Raw genomic sequence first — 16,764 nt, forward strand, 5'->3', positions numbered from 1 at the left:
TGGGTCACGAGACGTGGCCTCATCTGGAGACATCCTCACCTCGAGGATAGACCTCGGGGCGTGGCTTCATCTGAAGACATCCTCGCCTCGAGGACAGACCTAGGGGCGTGGCCTCACTTGGAGACATCCACGACTTGGAGATTGGCACTAGACGTGGCCCTGGAGACATCCTCGCCTCAAGGAAAAACCTCAGGGCGTGGTCTCACTTGGAGATATCCACGACCGGCTAGGTCTTAATACGTAACCTCACTAATGTTTAAGGAGCTTAATTACTCCTATAATGAGTGTCACGTGTCCTCTGGTGAAAACACGGACAACAATGAGTATAAAATAGAAGTTATACCAATTTATACATTTGTATTTGAGATAAATACCATTTATAAATTTGTGTTTTAAACTATTCTCAACAGATTTAGTGCTTGCCAAAACAAACAAAAGATAACTTTTGACATAGTTCATGGCAAATTTTTTGACAAGAATTTTATGAAAACTCCAAAATACATTTTGATTGAATTATAACTAAATGGCATTAAGTATTTATATTTGTAGTACCACTCCTGACAAAGATTTATTTAAATTACATTAAGCATGAGGTTCCAAGTTTGAATCCTCCTCCTCTAATATAAAAAAAATATTAAATAAAGTCAAACATATGGTCTATTTTGACAATCACATGTTTTATTATGAAATATTTAAAAATATAGTTTTATATGGTATCTAAGAAATAAAAATAGTATAACCCTTATAAATTATGTTTATTGAAGAATTACAGCAGTCACCACAGTACCACGACAACACAAAATGAGCTTTCAAAATATTCTCTCAATTGTACAATAGTACCAATACCGTTGGTCCTTTTCCACAATCATTGGAAGTTGTCTAGACAACTCATTGTCCTGAAGCCATTCTAGAATAATCCTTAACATTGTATATATTTACCACGTAATCCTACAGTATTCAATCAAGGAGCTAATAACAAGAATATTCAGTCTTTATTTTTTCCTCTGTTTAGTCTTTTTTACTCTTTTCAACTTGGTATCAAGAGTCGCTTTCACACCTCGCGGTTATGGAATCACCTCAATCTTCTTCTAATATCGGTCAGGCATCTCAACCACCCTCAACCCCACCTCATCCTCCTACTTCCCAAACACAAACCATCTCCTTTGCTCCTACTTCCCAGCCACAAAACAACCCACCCACTTTTGCTCCATTTCCCTTACCTCCACCAATTCTAAACAACTACCAAGCTTTTCAAAGCCTAGCTCCACTTGCTTTCAAGCTTTACGGATGAAATTATTTATTTTGGAGGTCCCAAGTTATACCAGCTCTAAGAGCTCATGACCTTGAAGGGTTCATATTTGGAACCAGACCCTGCCCACCTTAGTTTGTAGAGTCCACAATGTCCGTTACCCAATCTAGTGTTCTCAGACAAGTCAAATTTGGATTCGGACTGACAAGGCCATAATGAGTTGGCTCCTTAACTCTATTTCTGAGTCCATGTTTGGACATGTTGTCCGCTGCACTAGCTCTTAGAATGTTTGGCACACCATTGAGACTCTATTTACCACAAACTCTAAAGCAAGAACCCTTCAATTACATTTTCAGCTTCAAACACTGAAGAAAGGGTCCTTGAGTATTCAAGATTTCATCCTCAAAATGAAATCTATTTATGAAAGTTTGGCTTATGCAGGACAACTCATTAATGATGATGAGCTTATACTTTACGTCCTAGGAGGACTTCCTATTGAATATGATTCTGTAGTGGTTAACCTCACCTCTCGTTGTGATGCTGTTACTTTGCAGGAGGTTCAGTTCATGTTACAAAGCCAAGAAATGAGGCTAGAACAAATCAATGCTACTACCGACATGAATATTCCACAAGCCAACTATGCAGCAACCTCTAAACGTTACTACAAAAACAACCATTCTAATAACTATGGTGCTTCATTTTGAGGTCGAGGTCGAGGCCGAGGCCGCAGACGTGGTGGTGGCCGCAATACCTTTTCCAAATCAATCTTTCAGCTATGTTCTAGAACCGATCATTCAGCTCCGAAGTGCTATCATCGATTTTACATTAGATACTCAGGACCTCATGCTCAGCAGTCTAACAGTGGATTCACCAACACTTCATCCAACACCAACTCAGAAACCCAACAATCATTTCTGGCATCAGATGAGCCAAATGAGTGTCACTGGTATTTTGACAGTGGTGCCTCCACCCATGTTACTAATGACCCATCCACTCTCAATGAGGCTCATGACTACAAGGGTAAGACTCAACTAGTGATTGGAAATGGTAAGTCCTTACCTATTTCCCACACTGGCTCCATGATAATTCATACAAACTCCAATTACCCATGTTTACGTTTGACTAATACTCTTTGTGTCCTATAGATTGCCAAAAACTTGATTTCCATTTCTCCAATCATTAGATCTAATCCTGTAGTTACTGAGTTTTACACAAATTCTTGTTTTGTTAAGGATCTCAACACGAGGATGGTGCTGTTCAAGGGCGTGCTTAACAATGGCCTATATCAGCTTTGTTCTTCTACTGCAAAGTCTTGTGCTACTGACAAGTCCACTTGCTTCAATGATGTTTTCAATTCCAGTCAAGTTTTTAGGCTTTTGTCCACCAATCAAAGATCCGTCTCAGCCAATGTCTGGTATATGAGACTTGGACACCCTAATCATCATGTATTTCAAAGAATTAATTAATGAAAACCTTTCTTGTGCTCCTTCATTTGATTTTTACTCTGCTTGTCACATAGGAAAATTTAGTCATCTCACATACAAGTCATCTTCTAAACGCACCACTCATGCATTTAAATTAATTCATACAGATGTATGGGGGTCAGCCCCATTACTTTCCACAGATGGTTTCCGCTACTACATTCCTTTTATAGATGACTACACTAACTTTGTGTGGATTTACCCGATGCGTCTAAAATCTGAGGTATATTCCATAGTGCTCAAATTCATGTCATTTGTTGAAAGACAATTCAGTGCAAAAATTAAAGCTTTTCGTAGTGATTGGGGAGGTGAATATAGGTCCCTATTTCCCATTTTTGAGTCCAAAGGTATTGAGTTTACTCATCCTTCTCCACACACTCACCAACAAAATGGCAAAGCTGAACGAAAGCATCACCATATCGTTGAACTAGGCCTTACTTTACTCTCTCATGCTCATATGCCATTAGTCTACTGGTGGGAAGACTTTCACACATCTGCTTTCCTCATTAACCATCTCAACACTCACACACTAGCTCACAAGTCTCCAATAGAACTTCTTTATAAAAAGAAACCCAATATCAACTTTCTGCGTGTCTTTGGATGCACATGCTACCCACACCTTCGCGCTTACAACTCTCATAAGCTGCAATTCAGATCTGCCCCATGTGTTTTCCTTGGTTACAATCCCAATCATAAAAGGCTATAAGTGTCTCCATCCTAGTGGTCGCGTGTACATTTTTCAAAGTGTTAGATTTAATGAAATTGAATTTCCATTTGCCCATGGCTTCTCTACTCCTCACAGTCATTCAACCCCTACTAGTGTTTCCATTACCTTTACCTCACCACATTGGATTCCTCATTTTTCAACATCCACAAATGACTTTGCAGTAGAGGACACCACTTCTGATTTTGCTCCTTGTTCTCCACACCCTGCAGTATCACCTTCTACATCCTCATGTTTAGAATCCTCCAAGGTCAGAATACAACTCCCACTACCTCCCCACCCACACTACCACTTGAAGTTCATTTACTAGCCTTTTCCCCTCCCGAACCCACACCAAATAGACCACAAATATTTAAGAAACTCATTCCTTCCATTCACCCCATGGTCACAAGATCAAAAGTTGGCATATATAAACCCTGAGAACTCATTACCTCGCCTCATGCATTATCTGTCTCCTCCACCTTGACCACACCAATGACAGTAGCTGAAGCACTTAAACAACCTACCTGGCAGTAGGCAATGCAAGACGAATATAATGCACTCATGCGCAATCACACTTGGTCACTTGTACAACCTGATCCCAGCATGCACATTGTCCATAATAAGTGGATTTTTTGAATTAAACACAAACCCGATGGCAGTATTGAGAGGTTCAAAGCACGCCTCGTCGCAAAAGGATTTCAACAAGTCCTTGATATTGATTTGTTTGAGACTTTCAGCCACGTTGTGAAAGCACCAAATATCTGAATTGTTCTCACTCTTGCTGCTACTCATAACTGGCCTATCCGACAAATTGATGTGAACAATGCATTCCTTAACGACACTCTTACCGAACAAGTATTTATGCATCAACCAGAAGGATTTATTGACAGTTCCAATCCCACCACTGTTTGCAAGCTTCATCGAGCTCTTTATGGTTTACGTCAAGCACCGCGAGCCTGGTATGATACACTCCGACAATTCTTGATCAAAATTGGTTTCAACAACTCCAAGTCTGACAACTCACTCTTCATCAAAAAGCACCGACACCATATAGTGCTTATTCTTTTCTACGTCGACGACATTTTGATGACTGGCAATCAACCCGATCATATCCAGCACGTCATTCACTTTCTTGATTGCCAGTTCTCACTCAAGCCTCCAGGGCTACTCTCATATTTTCTTGGTTTTGAAACAATGCAGGGACCATACGGGATTCATTTATCTCAAATCAAGTATATTGTTGATTTACTTAAAAATGCCAATATGTTGGATGCAAAATTGTGTGCCACACCAATGAACCAAAGTGACAAATTGTTCTTGAATGATAGTGAGCTCTTCGATCAACCAACGATCTATAGAAGTACTCTAGGAGCACTACAGTACTTAATGTTGAGCAGACCCGATATCGCATTCAATGTCAATAAAACTAAGCCAGTTTATGCACTCACCAACAACACTGCAATGGACAGCTTGTAAAAGGATACTAAGATATCTAAAAGGAACAATAGGCAAAGGACTATTATTTACTCCAGCAAAGCAACTTAACCTTGAAGGATACTGTGATTCTGATTGGGCAAGCTCTTTAGACGATAGGAAGTCAACAACAAGTTATTTTTTGTACATTGGAGGAAACTTAGTTGCATGGAGCTCAAAGAAACAAAGGTTTGTTGCGCGATCTAGCACGTAGGCTGAATATAGGGCACTCGCACAAGCTGCCACTAAAGTGTCATGGCTTATATCTCTACTCTGTGAAATTGGGATTGATTCAAAAGAAGATGCAATGCTTTGGTGTGACAATTCTTGTGCTAAACAACTTGCTTCAAATCCAGTCTTCCACTCAAGAACAAAGCATGTGGAAATAGAAGTTCACTATATACGTGATAGAGTGCTAAATAAAGAAATTAAAATTAGATATGTGCCGACTGATTTACAAGTGGCTGATATACTCACCAAGGCTCTTACTATACAAAAATTCAATCAGTTGAAGGACAAACTAAAAGTGACTACACTACTGCCTTTTAGCTTGAGGGAAGATATTGAAGAATTACAGCAGTCACCACAGTACCATGACAGCACAAAATGAGCTGTCAAAATATTCTCTCAATTGTACAATAGTACCAACATTGTTGGTCCTTTTCCATAATCATTGAAAGTTGTCTGGACAACTCATTGTCCTGAAGCCATTCTAGAATAATCCTTAACGTTGTATATATTCACCATGTAATCCTACAATATTCATCAAGAAGCTAATACAAGAATATTCCGTCTTTATTTTTTCCTCTATTTAGTCTTTTCTACTCTTTTCAACTATGATATTAGTATTAAAATTAAAATATGTAATATTTTTTAACCCCAATTAATATACGAGTTTCAATTTTTTTTAATTCAAATATGTTTATTTGTGAATATGTATAGATATTTGTATATATTAAAATATTTGTATATATTAAGAGTGTATTTGACATATCATTGGTTTAGCCGTCTTTTTTTTTTTACTGTGAACTTTAACAAAATTTTACAAATATACATTTAAATCTAGTTAACAATTACAGTAGACTAAGTATTTAATAATTATATTTATATAAATTTAAATATTATAATAATATTTAATACGTAATCATAATTTTCATTTTTCTTTTTCAATTTGCACAAGTTAAATTTAAATTAAATATATACACATTAACACTTATGATAGATAATTATTATACAAACCATTGAGAAATTTTTAGTTTTGATATTTTCTTAATTTTCAAATATACATTGTTTAAAAATAAATAGTATTTTTTTTTCTCTTGAATTGTTACTACTTCAAATTGTGCCCTCAAATTTTTCATGTTGTTAAAAATTATCCCTGATCTATTTCCTTTACTAAGTTGTGGGATTCTCGTTAGTTTTCGTCCTATGCAACTAACAGATTTTTGACGTGACATCTTAGGCACTAATATAATATTGTCACATGTATAATTAAAAATAAAAAATTAATTTTTTTACTAAAAATTTATAATAAAATATTGAATTTTTGCCCCCACGAACTATTAACACTATCAAATCATACCCCTCCAATATATATATTTTAAATTCCTCCGAGACTAATTACAACTATGACACTATCAAATCGATTTAAAAGATTAAAAATAAAAAAAATCCCATTTATTCTAAACTTATTAAATTAATTATAAAATTAAAAGTAATCATTTTAAAAGTTAAAAAAAAAAATACTAAATTTATTCTATCAAATGCAGAGCTCGAAGGGGATGACTCATATTTGAGATTAATAGGTACAAGGGTATACTCACTTCAGTGGTGCGACAGAGGGGTGTATATCTTATTCTAACACTATCTTCAATATAATAAGTAAATTTTGTACCAAATTTGACTTAAAAAATAAGTTAATGTTATATTTGGCTCAATATTTACAATTGTACTCTAATACGCAAAATGTAAATTAACTAAAAAAATCAACAATTCATTTAATATTTTTTGATAATATACAAAAAAATATATTTTTTTCATTTTTATTGTAATAAAATAGTTATTAATTGATAATTAATAAACTAGTGGCAATATGATAAATAAAAAAGTGACATTTATTGTTGTGTCAAATTTAGCGCAAGTTATATTTTGTACAAAATTTGGCACTACTTTTAGCATCTAATAAATTTGTCACACTTTTTAAAACACCGTAAAAGTGATAATTTTGCAAAAATGTGCTAAATATAACAATACACCACATTTTTGATACTATTGGTGATGCTCTAAGTTAACTGATTTGTTGTATTGTGAGTTCATGGTATGTTCTATGTTCTAATTTGTTGTTCTATGTTTTGATTCTTTGGGTTTATGGAATTGTGGATTAAGTGAGATTTTGTAATTTTAGCTTTTTTATTATACTGATTTGTTCATATTGTTTGTTCATGGAAGATTCGAAGTGGGTTTGTGAACTCATTTAGGAGATGAGGTGGCTTTCTAATTCTTTTTATTCCATTTTTCAGTATTAGATATGCTCATTAAATTGAGTTCACTTTTATCATCTATTTAAGTTATTTCAGTTTTGAAAAACGGAAATAGCTTACGATACGTTTACTTGCATTAATTCATTAATATTAATTTGATGCCTTGCCTTCTAAATTCGTTCCATCCTTATGGCATTCCCTCTATTTATATTGATAGTCGTTTATTTTTAAGGAATTAATTGTCTTTTTATTTTTTATTTTTTATCATTCTGCCTCTTTATATATCTTCAAGTTAAATGAAAGTGATAATTAATTTTATATTTATTAATTTAATATTATCATTATTATATATATTTTGAAATAAACTTCTGAGTGATCTCAAATATTACGTGAATCACAAAAATGTGATATTTGGAAAGCCTCTCACTTGTGTCAAAAGTTTATGGGGTTTGTTTAGATCAAGAGGCCATCACCTTTTGATTTTCATGGAGCTCGGTAGTTTATAGTGCTGACAATTTGTGTAAACGTATTAGATTTGTATCGATATGATTATAATACGACAACACGATTAGATAAACATGAATACGACACGATTATTAAACGTGTCACAAATACGAACACGAACACGACTATTAAACATGTCAACACGATTATGACACGATTAATCATAACTATATGAAAAAAATCATAAAACTTATGCAAATTATTCGTGTTATCGTGTCTAACACGATTATGGCATGACACGATTATTAAACGAGTTACGACACGATTAAGGTAAACACGAACACGAAACGATTATTAAACGTGTCATATTTGTGTTTACCTTAATCGTGTCGTGTCGTGTCATCGTGTCATGACCCAAATTGCCACCTCTAGTTGTTTGCCAATGGAGTTGGGGTTCACTTGGTCCAGTCCAAAGACCAAGAAAAGTTGTCAGGCTCCTAAGTTGGACTTCTTGGACAATCACATTTCAAATCTGGTTAACACACTCAAATTTTGTTGTAGATTTTTTTTTTTCTGGATTTGTCATGTCTCAATGTCATTTAATATTGCCAGTGTGAGAAGATGAATGCAATGAAGAGAAATATTAAAAGAGCAAGAGCAACTTTTTTAAAATGTCAAAGATCGATGACACGAATGAAACTATCGTAGACCAAGACCAACTCTTTTTTAATGTCTCACATGGTGTATGGGATTTGTGAAAGTTTTAGTACTTTTTTTATTAGAGGACGGGGCGAACAAATCATTTTTGGTTGTTTGGACTTTTTATTTTAACTGGAAATTGGATTTTAAGGGAGAAAAAAAATGAAATCCTAAGGCCTTGATTGGATATTGTATTTTAACAAGGAAATTTTTTATAAGAGAAAATAAAAGTAAAAAAATTGTGGAATATGTTTTTCACAAATTTGATAAGAGATTTTTTTTAATATATTTTTTTTTTTTTATAAATATTTATAATTGTTGTAAATTTTAAAAAAATTATACTATATTTAAGTTTTAACTTTTTTTAAAATAAATTCTTAATTTATTGATTTAATACAAACATGAGAAAATTGAATATTTAGGTCTTGTTTGGATCTTGAATTTTAAAAATGAAAAAAAATGAAATCCAAAAGAATCTATTTTCATTTTTTTCCTTTTCAAAATTCAAGATCCAAACAAAGACTTAAAGATTCAATTTTCTCATGTTTGGATTGAATCAATATATTAAGAATTTTTTTTTTTAGAAAAATTAAAAAATAAATGTAGTATAATATTTTAAAATTTTCAACAATTGTAAATATCTATAAAAAATATTAAAATAAATCTCTTATTAAATTTGTGAAAAATATTTTCTTCTGTTTTTTTTTCTTTTATGTTCTCTAGTGAAATTTTTCTTTATTAAAATTCAAGGTCCAATCAAAATCTAAAGGGTTTGGATATTAAAAAAGTGTTGAGGGAAAAGTAGTTAGATAAAGATTTCACTTTCGTTAGTATTTTAGAAAGAAGTTCTAAATCCACAAGATTTTCTAATGTACATAATAATTCTAAATCACTTTCTAATGTATAATATAACATTATTATATACATTAATTAATATTGCCGAGTTTTTGACATAAGTTATTTTGGACGTTTTTATAATTTTTTTTATGTCTAATGTAATTGTAATAATAAATAGCCTAAGACACTGGATTATAATTTGAAAAAAATATCAATATTATACTTTTTTTAGGGAAAGACCCTTCATTATAATTTGAAAAAAGTAAACCTCTTTACGGTACATATAAATACAAGTATATATACATGATATTTATATGCGATAAAATCATGCTTTTATGTTTCCTACATTGTATTACTTATTTAGATCATAGCTTAAGGAGACCAAATATAAGCCTAAGATTTAGATCATTTGGAGAAAATGAGAAACGCTATAGATATTTTGAGGATCAAACAATTCTTATTTTTTTCTTCATATTTGATTATATCTTTGATTAAATTTAGGGATTTTTTTATTAATACATGTATATATATATATTTTTTAATGCATTTATACGGTGTATACAAATATGATTCATTAATACATAACTTTAATTTTTTTTTTGCAAATTTACGGTCCGTCTCACGTAAAGTTATGGTGCTAAATTGTCTACATGCAACTTATAAATTTAAAACATTATTTTTTTGCCCATGATATATGCTGGAAAAAGTTTGTTCGTAATATGAAATAAAATTATCTATATGCTTTAATCGTTTTAAAAAAAATTACAAAATTAATTAGTGCACTATCTATTCAATTAGAATATTTTTATCATGATATTGATGTCCTATCAATATTGATCTTTGTTAATACATCATATACGAAGAAACACATATTTCATCATGTACAAAAAAATCTACATATACAAAATTTGCCAGCTTTTTTATATGCAACAAAAGTAGTCACATATAAAATAATCATTCTCTATTTTCTCTTATTATTTCACTGGATTGAAATTGTTGCAACTACATAAAATGAAACTTTATGTTGATTAAGGTTGCTTAAGCTTGCTTTTCTAAATTGACTTAATTTCTTTAAAATAGTAATTAAGTTGTTTAAGAGGTTGCATAGAGATGATTAACTTACAAAATAATGTTGTTATAGTTCCTTAACATGTTGAAATTTACAAATGAGCTCTTTTTTAAGTTAATTTAGGTTGCATTGGACTTCCATTTGAGGTTACAGTGTATTACATGAGTTGCATATACGTATGGAATTTACAAATGAGTTTTTAAAAGTTACTTTAGGTTGCATTGGGTTTGCATTTGAGGTTGTAGTATATTCCATGAGTTGCTTAAAGATGAAATTAGCATATGAGATTTTAAGTTGCCACGGGTTGCACCGGGTTGCAAGGGCTTGCATTTGAGGTGGCGGTGAGTTGTTTTAAGTTGCATGGGGTTGCATTTGAGGTTGCAATATGTTGCATGAGTTGCTTTAGGATGAAATTAACATATGAGATTTTAAGTTGTCATGGGTTGCATGTGCTTGAATTTGAGGTTGCAATGAGTCGTTTTAGGTTGCATAGGGTTGCATTGAGTTTGCATTTGATGTTGCAGTGTGTTGCATGAGTTTCTTAATGATTAAATTAGCATATGAGATTTTAAGTTGTAATGGGTTGCATGAGCTTGCATTTGAGGTTGCAGCTAGTTGTTTTAGGTTGCATGAGGTTGTATTGGGTTTTCATTTGAGGTTGCATGGGTTGCTGGGGGATGAAATTAACATATGAGATTTTAAGTTGTTATGGGTTGTATTGGGTTGCATATGCTTGCATTTGAGGCTGCAATAAGTTATTCTTGGTTGCATTGGATTTGCATTTAAGGTTGCATGAGTTGTATAATAATGAAATTAGCACATGAATTTAAGTTTCCATGTGAATTGATATATGTAAAATGCTTTCTTTATCGCTTCTTGAAGCAAAAGTAATTTTTTTTTATAAGACTAAGCTTTCTAAACCAAACATTAAAAGTAGTTTCAAAGAACAAAACGAGACTACCCAATACGCATTATTGAAATCACCGACAATCCCAACCGATATATATAATAATTCGAAACTCATAGGTATTGTTTAGTAACACTTAAAAAAATAGTTTTTTATTTAATTAATTAAAATTTTGAAAATTAAACATAAAATGTGTTTGGTAACTCTATTTTTATTTATTATTTTTTTAAATTTTAATTAAATTTTAAAAATAAAATTTTTTCACTTTCAAATTTTTTTTAAACAGTTTTCAATTTTTTTTTATCTTCTTCAAATGAAGACCTTATATTGTTAAACAAAAAATAAAAATAAAAGTTATCAAACGCGTTTATTATTTTTTGTTTTTAAAAATAAAAAACAAAAATAGTTACCAAACATATTTTTATTTTTTAAAAGTAAAGAGACAAAAATAAAATTATATTTCTATTTTTGTGTTTAAAATATTCAAAAACAAAATTTTTATCAAACAGGCCCATAATTAACTATGCTAAATAATCCAACAGAATAAAAATAGTATGGTTCAAAGTTTCCATAAATTGGAGGATTGTAAGCTTTATAAAGATAAATAAACATAGAAGAAGAAATGACGAGGTAGAGAGAAGAAGAATCAGTAAACAAGAAATAAAAATATATAAACCGTATATTTGAAAATAAACATATATAAAAGTGAAAGGAAAAAAAATGCAACATAAAATTGAAAAAATATGGTAACTTAACGTATGTAGGGCAATTTCCCTTAAATTTACTATGTTTCGTAAAACATTGACCAACACCCAAAATTGAGGTAACTTCATGTAACTTATTCTATCTCATTTTTTTTTTTGGAATAATTTGATGTGATTTTATAAAGAGATAATATACGTCTTAGTTGAGTTGGTTCTTAAGAAAACTATTCAAAAATATTATTGATGTAATGAGTTAATTAAAAATATCACTGGCCAATACCCATTTATTTATGTTTTTTTTGGGTGCTTTCTAGTTTATAGTATATATGTACGCTATAAAAACTTAAATGCATTTTTTATTTCAATAATTAAATTTTTTTTTTGGGTTTTACTTGTTCCCTAAAACAATTTCTTGCTCGTAATTCAATGAAGATTGGAAAAAGTTAAAAGATAATTTTTTTTTAGAAAAAATAATCTTAAATAATTCATATTTCTTTTTAAATTGTATTTATTTATTGATAGTTTAGACCGATTTTATTAGAACTTATAAAGAAAATAATAAATGTATCAAACCTAATTGAATAAGTTAAAAAATTATTATCGTTCTTATATATATGTTTATTATAAAATAATTGCATGAAATATAATAGCATTTAAATAAAATTTTGATACAATAATTTTTTATATTTTATCCTTTGAAATTTTATACTTATTACTATTTTATTGTTGATTATCATTAAATAAAACATAAAATTCTTTAAATATACTTATTAACTTTTTTTACAGTAATAATTTTAAAAAAATATTCTAAATGATAGCGGAAAGCGCGCGATACTACTTTCAAGTTGAATAATAAAAATGATTTTGGTTACTGATGTAACATCAGCCATATTGTGCTCGTGGTATTGTACTTCTTGGTAACGTAAGATTGAGGCATCTTCGACCTATAATATTATATATGTTATTGCACTAATACCAAAATTAAGAAATTTTAGGTGATCTTCAACCCATAATATTATATATGGTGTTACATCAATATCAAAACTAAAGAATCTTAGTACGATATTTTTTTTTCATTCCAACCACAACACAAAAAATTATACCAAAAAGTATATTATTTATTATTTAAAAATTTTATCTTATATATAAAATAATATACATATATATTTATTATTAAATACTAATATAAAAAATAAAATAGTACTGCCTTTTATTTTTGCGTTGCTACAATTCTCTACCATATTTGGTGGGGTACTGTAACTTAACATCATAATGGTGGGATAAATAGAGTTGTTTTGAATTTGATTATGTGTCATTTTAGCACTATATTTACTATTTTGCAGTCCGATTGGAGCTGCCCTTAGCAACATATATTTTTTCCTTTCCAACCACAATACCAAAAATTACACCAAAAAATACATTCTTTATTATTATATTATTTTTTAATAAAATAGAATATCATTTTTTATATTATTTTATCATTTATTTATTTAATTAATCCATTAAGTCAAAATGCTATTATTAATTACGTTAAACTTATTTCATAAATATTAAAACTTGACAAAATTCTTATTTATTCAAATAAGAAAATTGATTTTTAAAATTTTAAATTAATTTTTATTTGATTTTTAATTATACATTAGGCAATATCACATCACATGTCTGGTAGCCACATATAATAAAAATTAACAGAAGTCTCACAACTCAGGAATAATTCAAGAGGAATTTTTAACAATGCGAAAAATTCGGGGCACAATTTGAAAGTGGTAATAGTTTAGCGAAAAAATTGTATTTATTATTGTTTGAAAAATATGATTTCTCTTATACAATAAAAAATTATACATTTATTAAAAATTTGATTATTCATTAGCAAATGTTAATAAATGAAGTATAATTTTTAAATATATATTTTTTTATAAAAAAGTACTATTATTTATTAGTATATATTATACAATTTTTGAAGTTTAAACATTTTATTTAAATGGTATATATTAAAACTAACTTTTTTAAAAAGTATAAATAATATTTTGGTTATTTTTTTAATATGTTGATGAAATACACCATATTAAACATCTTGTATATATATATTATATATGATATTATTTATTTATTTAAAATCTATATGATAATTAAAAAAAACATAATGAAAATAAATCAATTAGAATATACCATTTCGGTCCCCTGGGTTTATGCAAAATATCAGAGATAATAGTACCCTCTGTTTTGTTGTTCATACCAAAATGGTACCCTAGACTTATTTTTAGTCAAAGTTATTTTTTTAAAGACACTTTCACCCCTCACTTATATATTTTATTTATAATTATTTAATAAATTAAATAAACTTAGATAAATTGTAAATAATAATAAAACTTAACTAAATTTATATACTCTTAAAAAATAATAATACTATGAATTTATTCAAGTTAAAATTAAATATTAAATGATAATACTTGATTTTATTTATTTTATTCTCATTTTTTTAATTATTTCTTTAAGTTTATATCTTCTTAAAAAAAGTTTAAGTATTATTATTAAGTTATTAAATGGCTTTTTTTATTAGGGTACAACATTATAATATAATATGTATAAATAATACTAGATATTAATAATAATAATACAAAACATATACCAAAATCAAAACAGTTCGTATTATATTAATGGTAGATAAATAAAAAATTTCTTTTATAATTGTCAGCCCTATCCAAAAACTTACAATAAAAATCCATATATTATGAACAATAAAAAAAACAAAAAAGGAAATAAACAACTACAACTAATATCGACCAAAGGAATCCACCCAAATTCAAATTTTGATTATTTTTTTTGTAGAAAACTTGATTAAACCAAGGTTGTCGGAGTTACAAGTTTAAGTTTTTCGATCAGCAATACTAAACAAAAAGATAAATACGGATTCAAATATGTTTGTAATCTATTCAAAATTATAAAAATGGTGTAACTAGTCTTTCATATTGGCAAATCAACTAAGTTTCACTATTTTTCACGACAAGGTATGGTTTCTATATTACTAATGTCCATTTTTTTTCTTCCATTTTTTTGTTTGTCTATTTCTTAATGTCTATGTCCATCATGGTTTTTTAATTTTGTCAAAATCTATATATAATTGTAATGATTGTAAGTATGTACAAATCTTCTGAAAATATAAATTTGGATTTTAATGTTTAGAAACAAAAATGTTGAAAGTAATGTAATATTTATTTATAAACACTAGTATAGTGATGTACATATTCGTTTATAATTTTTGAATGCAGCATGAAAAGCAAAAACATGTTAAGAAAAGTTTATAAATAATTATTAAAAATTAACATAATAAAATAAATAAACTGGGAAAAAACATAAAAAATTATATAAATGACAATTAAACTTAAACTAAAAAAAATGTTTATTTAGTATTTAAGTGATCATATAATATATAACCTAACAAGCAAATTATAATAAACAAATTAGTTTTGTTTAATATATAACCAATTACTTTGACACACATATAACAATATAAAAATAAACTAAATGATTAAATTTGAGGCCTAAACTAAATTTGTTTGCATATTTTTATTATATACACAATTAAAAATACTATGATCATTTAACCAAAACAATATGCAAAACAAAATTTAAACAAAATGAGAAAGTAATAGATTTGATTTATTCTATCAAATTATGCATGATAAATAAACTTATCATTCAAAATTTAAATCATTATAATTAAATAATTAGTAAAATAAACTAATTAATTTTAATGTATTTGGTTCAAGATAAACATACATATATGAAAACTTACATTTTCAAAACATAAATATTTGGGTAGTTTTTTTTTTTTTTTTGATGAATAAGGATCAATTTATTGCTCAACAACGCCTGTTACAAACTCAAGAACAAAGGCCTAGAAATGGCTCAATTGCTCAAACCAAATACAATTACTAAGACTAGTTTTCTCATTTTTAAAAAGAAAAAACCTATTACAAATTCCTCTTTTAATTTGCTATACAAGAATATGAACTGTATACACATTATCATTCCACAGAGTATTGTTTCTAGCTTCCCAAATATTATATACAAGACTATTCACAAGGGCAAGATAGACCTCTCGACGGAATTTGGAATGCTTCGACCTCTTAATCTTTTTGATACAAGCTTCAAGCTCCAATTTATGCACATTGAAATCTGCCCAAGTAAAGATATGTTGAGCCACAGTAGAGCTAAAGTGACATCTAAAGAAGAGGTGAAGATGGGACTCCAAGTGAGCACCACAAAAAAGACAATTAGCATCAACTATCTGACCAATTTTAAGAAGTCTCTCTCTAGTTTGTAATCTGTTTAAACAAGCAAGCCAAGTGATGAACTTGTGCTTGGGAGTACTCAGCCGATTCCAAATGGAAGAGAACCAAACCTTCCTGACATTAGATTTCGGCCAAAGAAGAGAGCAAACTTTAGTGATACTAAAGTTCATTTGGGTGAAAATAGATTCTTCCATTTTGTTCTTGATGATGTTCTTAACCATAACTATCTTTTTCCAATACCAGCTTGCGCTTTGAGGAGCCTCATATCTCCACCAACAATCATCTTTGATATAAACAGAGTGAACCCAACGGACCCAGAGGTTATCTTTTTTATTGGCTATATTCCAAACATACCTACTCAAAGCTCCAATGTTCCAGTTATCTATATCACGAAAACCCAGCCCCCCTTCATCTTTAGGA

Source organism: Humulus lupulus, chromosome 1 (genome assembly GCF_963169125.1).
Source record: "Humulus lupulus chromosome 1, drHumLupu1.1, whole genome shotgun sequence".
Lineage (NCBI taxonomy): Eukaryota > Viridiplantae > Streptophyta > Magnoliopsida > Rosales > Cannabaceae > Humulus > Humulus lupulus.